General features: G+C 46.1%; 1 protein-coding gene across 4 annotated transcripts in view; it reads left to right on the forward strand.

Moving 5' to 3' along the window:
• Window positions 1-6,639: 6,639 nt before the first annotated feature.
• The window catches only part of net1 (neuroepithelial cell transforming 1), a 79,468-nt gene continuing 69,334 nt past the window's right edge, over window positions 6,640-16,773 (forward strand). For 2 of the 4 annotated variants that reach the window (XM_056424368.1, XM_056424369.1), the window contains exon 1: window positions 6,640-6,930. The gene's annotated coding sequence lies outside the window, so the exon portion shown is untranslated. Of the gene's footprint in view, window positions 6,931-6,977; window positions 6,996-7,049; window positions 7,293-16,773 lie in introns of those variants that run through there. The other 2 variants (XM_056424371.1, XM_056424370.1) reach the window with 2 other exon arrangements.

Here is a 16,773-nt window from a genome sequence, read left to right on the forward strand (position 1 = left end):
CAGGATGGACAGAGGCAATAGATGTCATTATAGAGTTACAACACATTCAATGAATGTCGGCAGTTTGCCTACAGAGCCAACAGGTCTGTAGACGATGCAGTCAACATGGCCCTACACTTCATCCTCCAGCACCTGGACTCCTCAGGAACCTACGCCAGGATCCTGTTTGTTGACTTCAGCTCTGCCTTCAACACAATCATTCCGGCTCTGCTTCAGGACAAGCTCTCCCAGCTGAGCGTGCCTGACTCCACCTGCAGGTGGATCACCGACTTCCTGTCTGACAGGAGGCAACGCGTGAGGCTGGGGAAGCACGTCTCTGACTCCAGGACTATAAGCACCGGTTCCCCTCAGGGCTGCGTTCCTTCCCCTCTACTCTTCTCCCTGTATACCAACAGCTGCACCTACAGTCACCAGTCCGTCAAGCTCCTTAAGTTCGCGGACGACACCACCCTCATTGGGCTCATCTCTGGGGGGGATGAGTCCGCTTACAGGTAGGAGATTGATCATCTGGTGACCTGGTGTGGGCAGAACAACCTGGAGCTAAATGCTCTGAAGACAGTGGAGATGGTCGTAGACTTCAGAAGGAACCCAGCCCCACCCACCCCCATCACCCTGAGGGACTCCCCAGTCGACACTGCAGAGTCCTTCCGCTTCCTGGGCACCATCATCTCCCAGGACCTCAAGTGGGAGCTGAACATCAGCTCCCTCACCAACAGAGCTCAACAGAGGATGTACTTTCTGCGGCAGCTGAAGAAGTTCAACCTGCCAAAGACAATAATGGTGCACTTCTACACCTGCATCATTGAGTCCATCCTCTCCTCCTGCATAACCATCTGGTACGCTGCTGCCACTGCCAGTGACAAAGGCAGACTGCAGCGTGTCATCCGTTCTGCCGAGAAGGTGATTGGCTGCAATCTGCCATCTCTACAGGACCTGTTCGCCTCTAGGACCCTGAGGCGGGCAGGTCACATTGTGGCCGATCCCTCCCACCCGGGTCACAAACTCTTTGAGGTCCTTCCCTCCGGCAGGAGGCTGCGGTCCATCAGGACCAAAACCTCACGCCACAAAACCAGCTTCTTCCCGGCTGCCGTTGGCCTCATAAACAAGGCCCGGACCCCCACGTGACGTGGTCACTTATCCCTACTTATCCCGCCCCCACACCTCAAGCCTGTGTTATGCACACACTACTTTGCACACTGAACATTGTACATGCACTTTTGCACTCCTGCCCTGCTTTTTGGATTGTAGTACTTATTGTGTTTGTATGTTTTATGTTTTATGTTCATTTTATGTTCACTGTATGCACCTATACACCAGAACAAATTCCAGGTAGGTGTAAACCTACTTGGCAATAAATACAATTCTGATTCTGATTCTGATGAATATGATGGAAATTATGAATAGTTACATTAGATGTTATGTTCTAGCTGTTATTGGTTTAACATTGCCGTGGTTCTACTCTGAAACAAAGACAGTCCATGTTCTCTGGGTGATCTCAGTGTCTCACGACATCTCCAGTCACAGTGTGGATGAATCATGTGATGAGTAATTCCAGTTATCTGGACCTCTTGTTACTGGAACGTCCTCTTTCCCATCCTGTGAAGAGCAACATGTGCAGTAGTGTAAATGTAAAGAATGTAAAGAGTAAAAAAGAAAAGAAAAGTATGTTACATTAAATTCCCACACATTTTATTTGTTGTCATATGTCCTTAAATCCAATACAAAGAGTACATTTTATCGGCTTATTTTATAAAATATATGTATTTTAAAGTATTAAAGGCCTGAGCTTTCCACATTATAATCTCCTGTGTTCTCATTTGCTTATTAATCTAAACTTTTAACTGAACTCCTTTATGTACAATGATGGTGTGGCAAGAGGCACAATGTAAAAATAAGAGTAATGTGAAAAATGAAATGATGAACAATGATAAATTTTTTTAATGGGTATTCATTTAAAATATATTTTGAAAAATCTCACATACCCCCTGGAGTGGTTTCACATACCCACAGGGGTACACATACCCCTATTTGAGAACCACTGGTTTATAGAGTCTACCTCACTATACTTATGTGCAATATGTGACAGTAATTTAAATCTGTATCCAAAACTCTACATACCAGCATATTTCTTGTTCTTGTACATATTACCACCTGTTGTATAGTGTTTTCTTTAATACTTTGTATTTTTGTTCTTATTATTATAGTGTTATTTCTAAACTGTTAACTCTGAGAGCTCTTCACTAGATCTCCCATGGGTCTGGTCTGTTGGTCTACTCTAATAGGCACAAATGGCAAATAAAACCTTAAATCTTGAATTTAGTTTGACCCGTCGACCCTTGTTGCGACTTCACTCGATTTGACTGAATGCAAAAACGTCCACACGACGCAACGGATCCGTGGTTTACAGAAAAGTACAATGAAGACATTTGGTCCATGGCGACTGAGCTATAAATAAAGTAGAGAAACAAAAGTGATTCTCAACCGACAAAATGTCATCAATCGATTGCAGAAGATCATGTTGCTGTAACGACTCGTGTGTAGACCCAAATGCACCCTCGACTCCAGGGATCCTTCGAACTTATATTCCACACTGGAAACGGCAGGCAGAGTATCAACAGGACGAAGGGCTGGTAGGTTCACGGGGAGTCGGACTAGCGGGTTAACCAGGAACAGGCAGGGTCGGCAACAGGAAATCCGTCTAGAAACAAGTGCTGGAGAGTCAGGCATAGAAAAGGAAGAACAATCTGGCAAGGTGGGGTGGGGTGGGGTGGGGTGGGGTGGGGTGGGGTGGGGTGGGGTGGGGTGGTGTGTGTGTGTATGTGTGTGTGTGTGGCAGGAGACTATATAGGGATTTGATTAGTGATCAAAGACAGGTGTGTGAACAGGTGAAGGAAGTCAGACTGACGAGGTGGGAGTGACTGAACCACAGAGTGAGGAGCTGAACTGTGACAACAGGTGTGTGAACAGGTGAAGAGAGTTAGACTGACGACGGGGAGTGAGGAGGCTGTGGAGCTGAAACTGTGACAGTTGCAGAATAATTTAAAACTCAAAGAACTGATACCTCTTACTGCTTTTAAATATAACATGAAAGAAATGGAGGCAGGTTCCCAAACATGTCAATGTTTCTTAAATTAACTTTGTTATGTCACTCTCTCTTAAGTTTCTTTTAACTTGTTTAGCTCTGTGTTTTTTTGTTTGTAACTATGTGTTTCTTATGTTGCTGCACCTGTCTTGTCCAGGGCACCCTCGAAAAAGAAATTTTTAATCTCGATGGGATTCACCTGGTTAAATAAAGGTTTAAGTAAATCTAAAAAATGAGATCAGCACTAAATTAACCTTTTGGTAAGATTATAAAGTAAATTGTAGTCTGGTCCCCATCTGTCATATTTGCCATTCTGTATACACGATACATTAATAAAAATAAATTAACCTGATTAGATTAACCTTATTAGCCTGATCATCAAAAACCTTTCTGTATACAAGTGCGCTTTGGATTTCTGTTTCATACTTTCTCAAAGAATCACTTTTAGTTGGCAGTGTCACTTGGTCGATGGAGCCGATCGCACAAAAAAAGGAAGACGGGGAAAGTGGAGAGGTGTTGTTAGCAGAGTTGTAATCCGCTCTGATTCAAACCACAGGGGGTCCGCCAGGCTCCGAGACCCCCGGATCTGTGATATGTTCACACGGTCCTGACGGCCAGAGACCCTCTAAGGAGGACATCATGTCAAGTCACAACAACGAGAGCTTATCAATTACATATATGTGTTTGTATCCTCGTCACAGCTTAGAAACGGACTGTTTGTCCTTATATGTTTGATGTATGTGAAATACATTTTTTTCAAAAGAAAAAAAAAGAAGATTTGAATTGAAAGCAACAGGATTCAAGAAAAGAAGTGAAAGAATGTCTTTGGGACTTAAAACATACGTGAAATAACTTGTTAGAGTACACAAATTATAGCGGTGATGTCACCCGGAGTGAGGAAAGAGGCTCAGTAGCAGCGTGGTGCATCCCAGCATGCTTCCTGCACACTGAACAATGAAGGTGCCGTCTGGAACCGAAAATGGTTCTTCAGAATGATGGCAAAGAAGAACCATGTTTGGTTCCACAAAGAACTTTTCAAACCAGGGTTCTTTAAATATCCATTTCCTTAAAGAGTTCTTCAAAGAACCGATAAAGGTGTCTCAAAGAACCTTCAAAAAAGGGTTCTTTAAGGCACCATTTGTGGTTCCATAAAGATTCTTTCAAACCAGGGTTCTTTAAAAAAACATTTCTTTAAAGAGTTCTTCAAATAATCTATAAAGGTGTCTCAAAGAACCTTCAAAACATGGTTATTGTGTTGTTACTCTGTAATGATTCCTTCTGGTCACATGCCATCTATTACATCTGTCCACCCTGGAGAGGGATCCTCCTCTGCTGCTCTCCTAAAGGGTTCTTCCCTTTTTTCCCCGTGAACCTATCATGGTGCCTCAAACGAAAAAAATGGTTATTCAGTAGGTGATGATTCTTCATAGAACCGCAAAGCCTTTTTAAAGAACTATAAGAACCATTCTGTGTGTGCTTACTTTGGATTGTATTTACTTGTCAGGTTCTGGTAAAGGTTTCTGATGAATCATCTGCGAGTGGACCTCCTCCAGGCTCCGTGGAGTGAGTGATGTTGGCGTTTCTATTAAGTGCAGCTTGGCAGAGGCGTCCACTTATTGCAAATTGCAGAGCGCTGGTTCAAGTTTCATTAGCGTGAATGCAAAGCCAGACGATGAGAATGGTTTTATTTTTATTACTCCAATGTAAATCTGAACATGGCTTTTATTGAATATATAAGTATACATTTCACACTGCCATACTGTACGGGTCTTTCTAGAAGCCTAGAGCAGATCTGTAGTGATGGTGGTGTTGGTCAGGTCGGTCCTCATTAACTTAAAGTTACCGCCTGGAAGATCTACGTGTTCTTCTCTTTGGTGACACCTATGGCGACAAGTAGTAATTGCAGCCCGTGTATTTATTGGATTACCCAAGAATGTTGCCAAAGATTCCAAGTTCGTAATAGTGCAAACGCGAGGGCTTTCATCCATTACCATGGTGTGGCCTCATTAGACTTTAAATTAAAACGCTCAAAGATTATTACTTCAAAAGTGTAATCATGGGAGCGTGCAGCAGCTCCAGAGAATGGCCCCCAGTTAGCAGCCAGTGCAGAGCTGATCTTAATGATCCAATAGAGGTCAAATTCCAGCCTCTATTTTCTTTTGAGCATGGGTTAGATATTACACAGGAAAAAAATCAGCAGGTATTCACATTTTTGTCTGGTGTGTAATGGCCGTTTTTAGGCTGAGGGTGTAACATGTCTATTTGTGCACGGACACATCCTTTGGGGGAGAAGGTGTCTGTCTGTCTGCCTGCCCGTCTGTCTACCCGTCTCTCTCTCTCTCTGTCTGCCTGTATGTCTGTCAGCCTGCCTGTCTGCCCATCTGTCTGCCTGCCTGTCTGTCCATCTGCTGCCGGTCTGTCTGTCTGCCTGTCTGTCTGTCTGTCTCTCTGTCTGCCTGTATGTCTGTCAGCCTGCCTGTCTGCCCATCTGTCTGCCTGCCTGTCTGTCCATCTGCTGCCGGTCTGTCTGTCTGCCTGTCTGTCTGTCTGTCTCTCTGTCTGTCTGTCTGTCTGTCTGCCTGTCTGTCTGTCTCTCTGTCTGTCTGTCTGCCTGTCTGTCTGTCTCTCTGTCTGTCTGTCTGTCTGCCTGCCTGTCTGTCTGTCTCTCTGTCTGCCTGCCTGTCTGTCTGTCTGTCTCTCTGTCTGTCTGTCTGTCTGTCTCTCTGTCTGTCTGTCTGTCTCTTTGTCTGCCTGCCTGCCTGTCTGTCTCTCTGTCTGCCTGCCTGTCTCTCTCTCGCTCTCTGTCTCTCTCTCTCTCTGTCTGCCCATCTGTCTGTCTGTCTGTCTGTCTCTCTCTCTCTCTCTTTCTCTGTCACTGTCTCTCTCTCTCTCTGTCTGCCTGGCTGTCTGACTGTCTGTCTGTCTGTCTGTCTATCTTTCTCTCTCTCTCTCTCTCTGTCACTGTCTCTCTCTCTCTCTCTCTCTGTCTGCCCATCTGTCTGTCTGTCTGTCTCTCTGTCTTTCTCTCTCTCTCTCTGTCACTGTCTCTCTCTCTCTCTGTCTGCCTGGCTGTCTGACTGTCTGTCTGTCTGTCTGTCTGTATGTCTGTCTGTCTGTCTGCCCATCATGTCTGTCTGTCTGTCTGTCTATCTCTCTCTCTCTCTCTCTGTCACGGTCTCTCTCTCTCTCTCTGTCTGCCCATCTGTCTGACTGTCTGTCTGTCTGTTTGTCTGTATGTCTGTCTGTCTGTTTGTCTGTATGTCTGTCTGTCTGTATGAGATCAGCTGTAATTCCCCAATAATGTTGTCACCCTATGATGACGTCATATACGGCATGAGCTCACTTTTAAATAAATAAGTAGCCATGGAATGACGACACAAGCTCTTCTTCATCATGTAATCAACACTTTCTTCATCATCATTACTCGCGTGTACTTGTATTAGGGGCGCAGCATCTTATTTCTCCGGGACGCGAGCATGAAATGACGTGGGCGCGCACAGAGCGCCATCACGTGGGAGGTCCCTTTAAGTTTCCACTGACAGCGGCCTGAGCGTGTCACATGGACCTGATATCACGAGCAGCCAGCAACACAGAGGCGGAGTGCGCCGATGGAGAAGGAGCCCAAATGTTGTACGCAGCCGTCTGCCGACAACCAGCAGCCATATGCGGGAGGAGGAGGAACTAGCGGGTCGAGCCGAGCCCAGCCGATCCCGGCCGGCGCGGACCAAGCTGCGCCTCATCGGACGGGACGTCACTATTCGCGGATGCACCTGCCAGCTGAGACACGCACTTTAAAAGAGGAGGGAGATGTCGCCTGTCAGTGCGCGTGGAGAGGAGCGCCTGTCAGCGTGAGTGAAGTCATTTCTAATAGCTCGGGCTGTGACGTGGGATCGGCTGCGCGTTTCTGCCGCAGGTGCGTCTGTGCGCTCGTGTTCCGCGGTATTCCGGCGCGAGGACCCCCTCCTCTCCCGCGGTGTTTGGGGAAGGGATTAAAAAAAGTGTGTTTTTGTTGGAGAGGAAAGCGCAATATATTCCCGCAGGAGAGATTCCTTTCGATCATGGGTCATGTGCACCGTGCGCGCGCCAGTGTCCGCATTCCAGGTGGTGTTGCGCACATAGAAATAGAAGTTGAAGTCAACAAGAGGGAGTGAGGCCTCGCGCTGTGTTTTGATGTCCGGCTGGACACCAACCTTGAAATTACCGATGACAGGTGAGGTTGTTTATGATTTTCTAATATGACATTTTTCAGAAAAGTTCACAACGAGTTTCTCTGAGAGTTTCTAAAACTATATACACTCTGAAGTGTGATGTGTCCCTATAAGTGCATGCGCAGTGATGGCGCACAGTGCGTCCTCGAGGTGACGCCGGCGCTTCGGCATATTTTATACTCGCCAGTGAGAAGAACAAACAAAACCTGCTGTTCGGACTAAATTGTGCACGTTCACGCGCGTGCGCGCTTTTTTACGCGCACTCCCGGCGGTCAACATTTTTTTTGCTGATTCATAACTGGGGTGGTCACATCGGTGAGCATGTGGCACGGAGAGTTCAGAATGCGGCTGTCTCTTCCGGAAGTCAACTTTAGAAGAGAGTTTCTTGATGCTGTACTTCCGGATGCAGTCGTAACCTACATCAACCATACAAAAACATTTACCATTTATTTGTTTAGTAGTCTGGCTTCTAAAGTGCCACGCTGTGTTCTGGTCCTCAGTTAGGACCTATAAGCAAACAGCATATCAACCAAAGAATCTCAGGACCATCACCCAGTAAACCATTGTTCCTTTACTGATCCAAAGTCAATATTGACTTATGTTATTGTGGTAAAGTAACTTTCATAGTACAATAACTGTGTGTTAATCACACGGTAGGTATTTTTATTTTATTTTAACTGGAACCAAAATATTTTCTTAAACATAACCTTTAAATGGTGTTATCTTAACCTGACCAGGTACATGTTGGGAGTTTATTTTGAAAAGACATGATGCATGTAGTAACAAGTGGAAACTTACAGAAGTTTACTTTGAAATTAATATATATATATATATATATATATATTAATTTATATATATATATATATTAGGGCTGTCAGCGTGAACGCGTTAATCTATGCGATTAATTTGGGCGCGATTAACGCACTAAAATATTTTAACACAATTAACGCAACTTTGTTTACTTCCGGTGTGCGTTGAAGTTTTTGCACTCCTCTAAGTGTCAAGCCGCGGCAGTCCGCCTCCTTCCTCCCGTCTGCTCCTCGATATTCACAGAGAAACAGAGGGCGACGTGTCGGTGCCGCGGGGCGGAAGGTGCAGGTGACTTTTTTTTTTTTTGCTCCGCCCCGATGCGCGCGCAGGCACGCCGGCATGGAGCTCTGCGGCCCGCATGACGGAGAGCTGAGAAGTGTGAACGACACGTCGAGACAGAATGACATGCTGCTGTAGAGACGATCAACAACAAACGTTTAGTTTAATAAAAGAACAAAGACGTCTTTAAGGAAAGAACCTTACATTACTTCTGCTGTAATCTGGCGCTATAGAGAACATTACAGGGGGGCGGGGCCTCACCCTGATATAATGGTGGGGGAAACACTGGGATGTGTCATATGCAAAAGCCTTTAAAAGGTGAATTTACATGTTTTTGTAAAATCGAGAAAATGAGCCCAGACTCCAGAGGGTTAACGTGACATATTTGTCAGTTTACCTAGGACACTGGTTCTGCTGTTGTTCAATGTTGCAGGACCAATGGGGTCTCTAATACACCTTTGTTTTTTACTAATCTGGATGTTTCACCGAAGAAACAATTTATCATCCACGATATTAAATCCCTCGCTGGCACTTTATAGGTAGGAGCCTCTTTGAAAACACAGCTCTGTGTGAAGTTTTGTCTTTAAAAAAGAATACAATTAAACAAGTGTCTAAAATACACGCTAAGTGATTACTCGTTAATTTAGAAGATTTAGTCTTTAGAAGAAAAAAAACCTTTTAATCGCGATTAATGAATTTCAAAATGTGCGATTAATTAGTTAATTTTTTTAAATCAATTGACAGCCCTAATATATATATATATATAACTAGCAGAAACTGTACTCCTACTGTGACTACTGAAGTTTATTTTGAAAACACAATATCTATGTCACCGTGCAAATTGAGGCTCACATTTACACGTAAGAACACATTCAAGATGAAAAGATAAGAAATAATACTAAACCCTATATTCACGGAAATGTCTGGAGGGTGTGTGTGTGTCCCCCCCCCCCCCCCCTCCTGTTGTCTTTGTGGGTGCTTCTTGCTGGACGCAGACTTTCCCCATCTGCGTCACAGGCCGTGCGTGACGCCCGTCAGATGTTTCTGCTCGCACCGTCTCAAACTAATAAGATCTGTTTCACTCCTCATTTCCTTTCGGCTGCGTAAATGTGGCCGGTGAAACCAATACCCCCCCCCCCCCCTCTTCTTTTTGCTCAATTTATGCAGCTGAGCCCGTCCTCCCTCCACTCTGCCTCTCCGTCTCTCTCTCTATCTCTCTCCTCTTTCGTCAGCAGCAGCCAGGAAAAACAACACGGCTGCTGTGTATAACCTCGGCGTCAGAGGCTCATCGGACAGTATAATTACTTTTTTATTTCTTTTTTGTTCTCCCCTCTCTGGAGCCGATGAACTGACTGATGTCTGTGAATCATGCACCTCGATGTAGCTCAAACAGACACATGTGAAAGTTGTATCTCTGCTGGGTTTGTGTGGTCGTAATTAGCAGCTCCCATGTGAGTGTGGGTGAGTGTGAGTGTGTGTGTGTGTGTATGTGTGCATTCAAGCTTGTATGTGAGAGCACGCCTGTGAGGAGGGGTGTGCTTGTGTTGACATGACAGCCGACCGGGGAGAGGAAGTGACGCGGGAGGAGGAGGAGGAGGCGGGAGCTGCAGACATCACACGCCGCTGCAGAGAGGAGGAGGAGGAGGAGGAGGAGGAGGAGGAGGAAAAACCACAGACGGATGAAAAAGAGTGAAACTAATGGGTGATCACTTTCCTCCGTCGACTGCAGGATCGCCGCCCCGTCCCCCTCCGCCCTGCCCGGGTCCACCGGGGAAGAAAAAAAAACAGGCAGTAAAAATGAGTCAGTGTCTGCGTAGGTTGGGGCGAGTGCGCATTTGATTATGAAACGTGTTTACCCTCCGCTCGCTATAAAAATAGTGACAGGCTTTTGTTTGTCCGGAGCTCTGCCTGTTCCAGCTCTCTGAGCCAACCTCAGTCATCATCTCTCTGGCCGGCCGCCCTCTCAAGAATCCAACTTTCCCATTAAGAAGTCTTTCGTAACATGCCGGGGAAATTGGACACTCCTCAAATATTTCCTCAGCAAACACGTTGCTTCCTCGAGGGAATGGGAACGGACACGGGGAGACGGTTCTCCGAGCAGGCCCAATGAGCCGTCTGACAGAATGTATTATTCGGGCTGTGGGGGGTGGAGAGGGAGGGGGGGGGATGAGATAGAACGCTGTTGACTCAGTGATTAGCTTCAGAGTGTACTCGCCTTCGCCGGCCGTCTTTAATAAATGTGGAAACTGGACTCGGCTACAAAGCCCTGCTCGTGTTCCAGGAGACGGCAACGTTCACTGCACCCGAAACAAACAACACAACGACTGTTGGGCTGTTCTTAGAGCCAAAACCGCGGAGGCAACCATGACAACCTTTAGGTGTGGCGCTACGAGAGTGAATATCGGATTGTAGAACAAGTTGCATCCTTCTGTGGAATATGAATGAGACAACAAATTTGCCTTTTGGCCTGTGGCACAACAGTAAAGACTACAATGAAGAATCTGAAGTGGAAAGTGTTCATCATCTGGGGTGCAAATGTCACAAAGAAAGGTCTCTTTAGATATCCCGTGTCTGCTTTGAGGCTTCCAGGAGAAGGCAATGTGATCGCAGGCAGGTCATCAGATTATGAGATACAGCGTCTTGTCGATATCATTTAACTACTTTATTTAAACACACTAACCTGCTCCTCTAATCTTTGGGCCACCACTGGCCAAATCCACCAATTAGATTAAGACCAGTGTTTCTAAGCTCATTTAGCGGGAAGGAAATCTGTTCAGGAAACATGTACGTGTTAAGTTATTCGTTAAGATATCGATATGTTTGCCCCGTGGCTCTTCAGTAAAGCTTTGGCCTGAGAGTGGTGATACAGAATGTGGTAGTACTTTGGGGATCATGCATATCCAAAGGTTCTGGACATGTTTGTTCAGTGGTCACGGGGGAATCTTTGACCAGGGTCAGTGGCACTCGACAAAACCTGATGGGATCATCAAATTGACAACGAGTTATCCTCTGGGGATTATGAATATTAATACCAAATAGCTGCCCTCACTGAAAAAACAAACATATTTACGTTTCATGAAGTCAGGTGACAAACATGACTTTCACCAAGGAGACCGCTGTTGGTGTCCCGCATGGGAAACCAAACATCACGTGGAGTTATTTTAGGTAACGTGCGTAACTACGATTCCTCGCCATCAGGTCACGTAAACAACTTCGTCACTACGTCACATACGATCGCACATACAATCTTAACCCCGAGCATGAACTATTTCTAAACCTAACCAAGTAGTTACGTTGCTCTGATCATCGACCTCACCCGGGACGTGCTTGGTGATGACTGGAGATCCTGGCCTAAACCTGGTTTATTACCACTACATTGCTGTATTGTGGCTCCAATGGTGTACACACTTTTTGAACTGCAATCGGAGCCTTCTTAACCCTTGTGTTGCCTTAGGGTCATTTTGACCCGAATCAATATTACACCCTCCCCCCGCCTTAGGATTAATTTGACCCCATTCAATGTTTAATGTCGGTGTTCTTTCGGTAGTCAACAAACAAACATAAAGTGCCTCACACTTAAACTTGGAAAACAATATTAATTCTAATAATTTTCTGGAGGTTTTAATTGCTGGCGTCAAATTGAACCCAAAGGGTAAAATATGTTAGTAAATATAAAGGTAACAGGAGGGTGAAACATTGAATCGGGTCAAAATGACCCAAAGGCGGGGGGAGGGTGTAATATTGATTCGGGTCAAAATGACCCTAAGGCAACACAAGGGTTAAGCTGCCTTCACACCAAAAGCATTGAGAAATTTTCACGCGAGCAGATCCCATAAGCAAAGTCAACGTACAGACGCAAGTTGTTGCGATAGACGCTGATCTTTGCCGGTTTGATGCGTATTGCATCGTGTGAAAAATCAAAGTTGAAATATTTAAACTTTGCCGAAAAATTCGCCCGACGCCGAGTTGCGAAAGCCAATCAGCGTTGAGACGCTCCGCCGTTGGTGACCTACCTGCTGCTGCTGTCGTGGCGCTGGAAGAGACAGTTATTCAGACATAGTCAATGAAAGTCACCGAGCTGTGTGAGCCTACGGGTGATGTTATGTATAAATATATATATATATGATATTAATGTTATGAACCCAAACACGAGGGCGTTAGATGTTCCGACGTTTGTGGGATGTCCTGAACAAGTGCAGAGCAGAACTAGTGGTTATTTCTTCCATGCCGGATGAAGGAAATTATAACTGTTTCCACGGAGTAAAGCTACATAATAAAGCCACAGAGATAAGCCCCGCCCCCTCTAAGACGAATGAAGAGAAAAGCCACAAATAGTCAAGCGAGTAAAATCACGCGAGTATAAAACGCTTTTGATGTGAACGCAGCATTAGAGGCACTGAGGTGAGCTGCAGATTGCAATTTCTTGCATTGATAAGCAGGATGGAGGGTGAGTTGGCAGAGAGCATCTGGCCTGGCACCGAGCGGCTTGGCATAGGAGCGGCCGGGGAGGACGTGAAATGAAACCTCAGCAGAGTCCTGGAGGAGGGAACGGCCCGGTAGGTCTTCATTAGAAGAGGGGACGAGAGTGTCGCTGTGGCTTTCACAAAAGATGCAACATATTCAGCCGCCCATACGCCTGCTGGTCGCGGCAATTAAACTACAGGACGGGGAAGAAAAATGGTTTGCGTGGGCGAGCTATAAACACGGAAATACAAAGAGGCTGAGAAGAAAGAAAAGAGATGGTCAGAGTCGGAGAGGTGGAAGAGACCGCAAGCACTTGATGGTTGTGTGTTTTCACTCAAAACAGAGACACACAAAGCACACACACACAAACACACTCTCTCTATCCTTGTGTGCTTTGCTCTGTGTTCGGAACGAGGCATTCGCAGTGCAGAGCTTGACCGAGAGAGCTCTGCCACCAGGAAGTATTCACAGGAGGATCATAAAGAGAGGGGGGGGGGGGGGGTTAGACCTTTCATTTGGAGGGATTTAGTTGCAGAAGAGAGTGTTGACAATGAAACCCATGGAGAAATGTATGAATACGTTTAAGAGGAGTTAGAGATACCCTACCTGAAAATATCCGAGAGGTATTCCAGAGACGGCTGGAGAGGAGTTTCACCGTTTTTTTAACTCTCTGGGCCATTTTGGTGGAAGCAACGTGGTGCTTTTCATTGAGTTTGCCTCGTGTATTTAGCGGCTGTTTCATACCCTCATGACGCTGTGAGCTCCCGGACTGATCCCGGAGCTGAAGGCTAGCTCGTAGATGCAGATCAGCAATCGGCATTGGCAAAAACTCACAACGCACTGATGTTAAATGCTAAATATTTGTCTTGACACCTTTAGAAATTCACAACCACAAACAGATGATGATGTCATACTCCTCACGTAACTACAAAGAACTTTTAACTGGATATAAAACAGACTGAATTCAATACAGATGCATGTGCAAGACCTACACAGCCGATTGTTTCCTGTTCCACATCTGCCCAGAACATCTGATTCATTCCATGAAACGAGAGGTTTAATAAACGAAGTCTGGCAGCTGCGGATCTTTCTTGTAACAAAGTGAGGGTCGCTTATGGGGGCATTACCGCTTTTGTCCACAGGGTGAGCAGTCAGGAAGAAATGGCGGTACGTGGACGGCTGCACAGAGTACATTGGCGTACACACACTGATGAAGAAATGAAGTCACAGGGACCGTAACTAGTTAAGTTGAACTCTCTGTAGCTCGTGTTCGCTAATGTTAGCTAACGGTAACAAACTGGAGGGTTATTTCTGTGTCACGCTCTAGTGACTTCAGGACTTTTCTCTGCTTGTGCTGCTGGTATACTTTATTTTTTGCTCTCGCCATTGTCCTCTAAGGGCAGGTTTACTCATGGTGCTAGATCGGACATCAGCTGTGTCCGCATATTCATGTTTATTTTGTATAGCCCAATATCACAAATTACGAATTAACATCAGAGGGCTTTACCACATACGACATCCCTGACCTTTGACCTCACAAAATAGAAAAAAACTCTGACGGGGAAAAAAGTAAAGCACCCTTCAGGAGAGCAACAGAGTAGGATCCTTCTCCAGGATGGACAGAAGAATAGATGTCATGTGACCCGATGAAAAGAGTTCCAGAGTTTGTCTTGACACATTACTAATTCTTAACGATAAAGGTACCCAGTTACTTTTTTTCCTCACAGATTTGCCAAAGTTGTTGTTATTCACGACTAGTCGCTAAAAAAGCTCTGCTAATTTAGTTAATTTGAAGCATGAACATGGGGAAATGTAACTTAACAGGTATCAGACAGCCGGTCTCAGCTGGTCTCCAGCCCCTGGGTGAAGATGATGCAGACTCAATGCGAGGCAGGCCCCCTCCACATGTGGTTTGGCTGAAATGCATCACCGCTCTTGTTTTCTCCGTTCCAGCCTCGGTCCTGTATGACCACTAGTTCGTCAAACTTTTGCTGTTTGACATTACTGAGTCAGTGCTGACGTTATGACTCGATAAGCATGTCACTGATTTACAGTGGTTTTATTACATAAGTACTAGAAGGGCACTCGGAGGGGGCAAAATTATGTCTCCAATAAAAAATTGGGTGAGCTCATTTAATGATTAAAGGGAATCTTGGAAAATGAAAAAGGAAAATAAACGTTCCTTTATATCCAACGCTTGACCTTTTGAAGAAAGACCCGGTCACTCAACATGGACCCAAAGTTTGCAAAGAGACATTTGCATGAGGGCTTTGTGGATATTAAAAATACAAGGACAAGATAGTGAGGTTACCTGGATGTTGGACAGCTGGCTAAACTGGGAAGGCAGAGGAGGAGCTCATTTTAGGAGAGGTGCAGAATGCTACCGCTCCGCTAAGTAGGCCAAAGGCCCAGCGGAGTGTCACATGAATCAACGCTGCAATGTGAGCCATTCTCCAGTGTCTCATTCCGCCACAGATGGCAAAAGAGACTCGCGGAGAGAGGGAGAGAGAGAGAGAGAGAGCGCTTAGCGTGCGACAGACGTATCCCATGCTGCTCGATGTCAGCGCACGACACCCCAAACCAAACCACTGAAAAGGGGAAGTGCTCGTTGCCATCGACCCCGGATATCGCGCTGACCTTTTTTTCCACCAGTTTAACACTAACCGGCACAAAAGTCTGGGAACTGCTCCACGCCGAGGGGTCGGCGTCCAGCTCTTATCTGAGGTCACAGGGGGGCAACAGGAAGTTCATCCTGGTAACAAAAACTTTGACCGGCCGCTTGTTTTTTTTCTGTTTACCGCCTGGTGTGCTCTCGCCACCTCCTCCTCCTCCTTCTATCTTGCTCTCTCACAGCTGTCACCAAGCAAGCCCACCATCGTGTGATACATCCCCAAGGCAACGGGAGGCACGACGATTGGCACGTGGATTTATTTCCTGTCTGTTTGTACATCCGTCTCTTTGGTCTGTCATCTGTCTCGGTCCAGTACAGGGGGAGGGGGGGGGGCTCTCTCCACGACACCAGACCATATTTGGAGTGCAGAGGAGTGACATAGAGTCGCCGACCTGTCAATCACAGTAAGCCCCGCCCTAAAGCATACCCTGCTTTATGGTCTATACTCTAACGGACCCTCATTTACGAAATGAGTGTCTAGAGAAGCGCTTTATGAATTCAAAGTATTGTTATTTACAGTCTTGCTGTATTGAAGAAAACTTTAAACTCGAGATGGATGTTCACTAAATCAAATCAAGTCTCATAGACTTCTATACAACCAGAGGAGTCGCCTCCTGGTGGTCAGGAGAGAGAATGCAACTTCAACACATGAAGCATATACTTCTTTACAACCAGAGGAGTCGCCCCCTGATGGACATTAGTGAGAATGCAGGTTTTGAGACGCAACCTCTTCGACTTCACTCAGCAGAACCAGAGGTTTCCTCCAGGTCCGGTTCACTGGGTGAACTGGTCCCGGTTCACTGAGCTTACGCAGGGATAACAACACAAGATCTCGGGTTCCCTGCACACAGAAAGCCTGTAAATATAGGCCTGACACACACACAGACACACACACACACACACACACACACAGACACACACACACACAGACACACACACCCGTGTGCCCGTCAACCACCTCCACACCCCTCTTCCTCGCTGGCTTCTGCGTCTCGTGGCCCAGATTGTTGGAGACCTGGACCACTTTCCGTTTATAGCCTCTCAGCGTGCCGCTCCCTGATGTAACAGCCAATCACGATGTTCCGCTGCTCCTTTCCCTCAGAACAATGGTGAGGAGACGGGCTCCTACAGGCCTGACCAGTTCACCGTGCTGGGATTTATTACGTTACTTTGTTTTCACCCTGTGTGTGTGTGTGTCATCATGGTGAAATGTCCACTCCCGTGTACTGTGACACCTCCTCCCTTCACGCCCCCCGGCC

This window comes from Pseudoliparis swirei, chromosome 10, assembly GCF_029220125.1.
Source record: "Pseudoliparis swirei isolate HS2019 ecotype Mariana Trench chromosome 10, NWPU_hadal_v1, whole genome shotgun sequence".
Taxonomy (NCBI): Eukaryota; Metazoa; Chordata; class Actinopteri; order Perciformes; family Liparidae; genus Pseudoliparis; species Pseudoliparis swirei.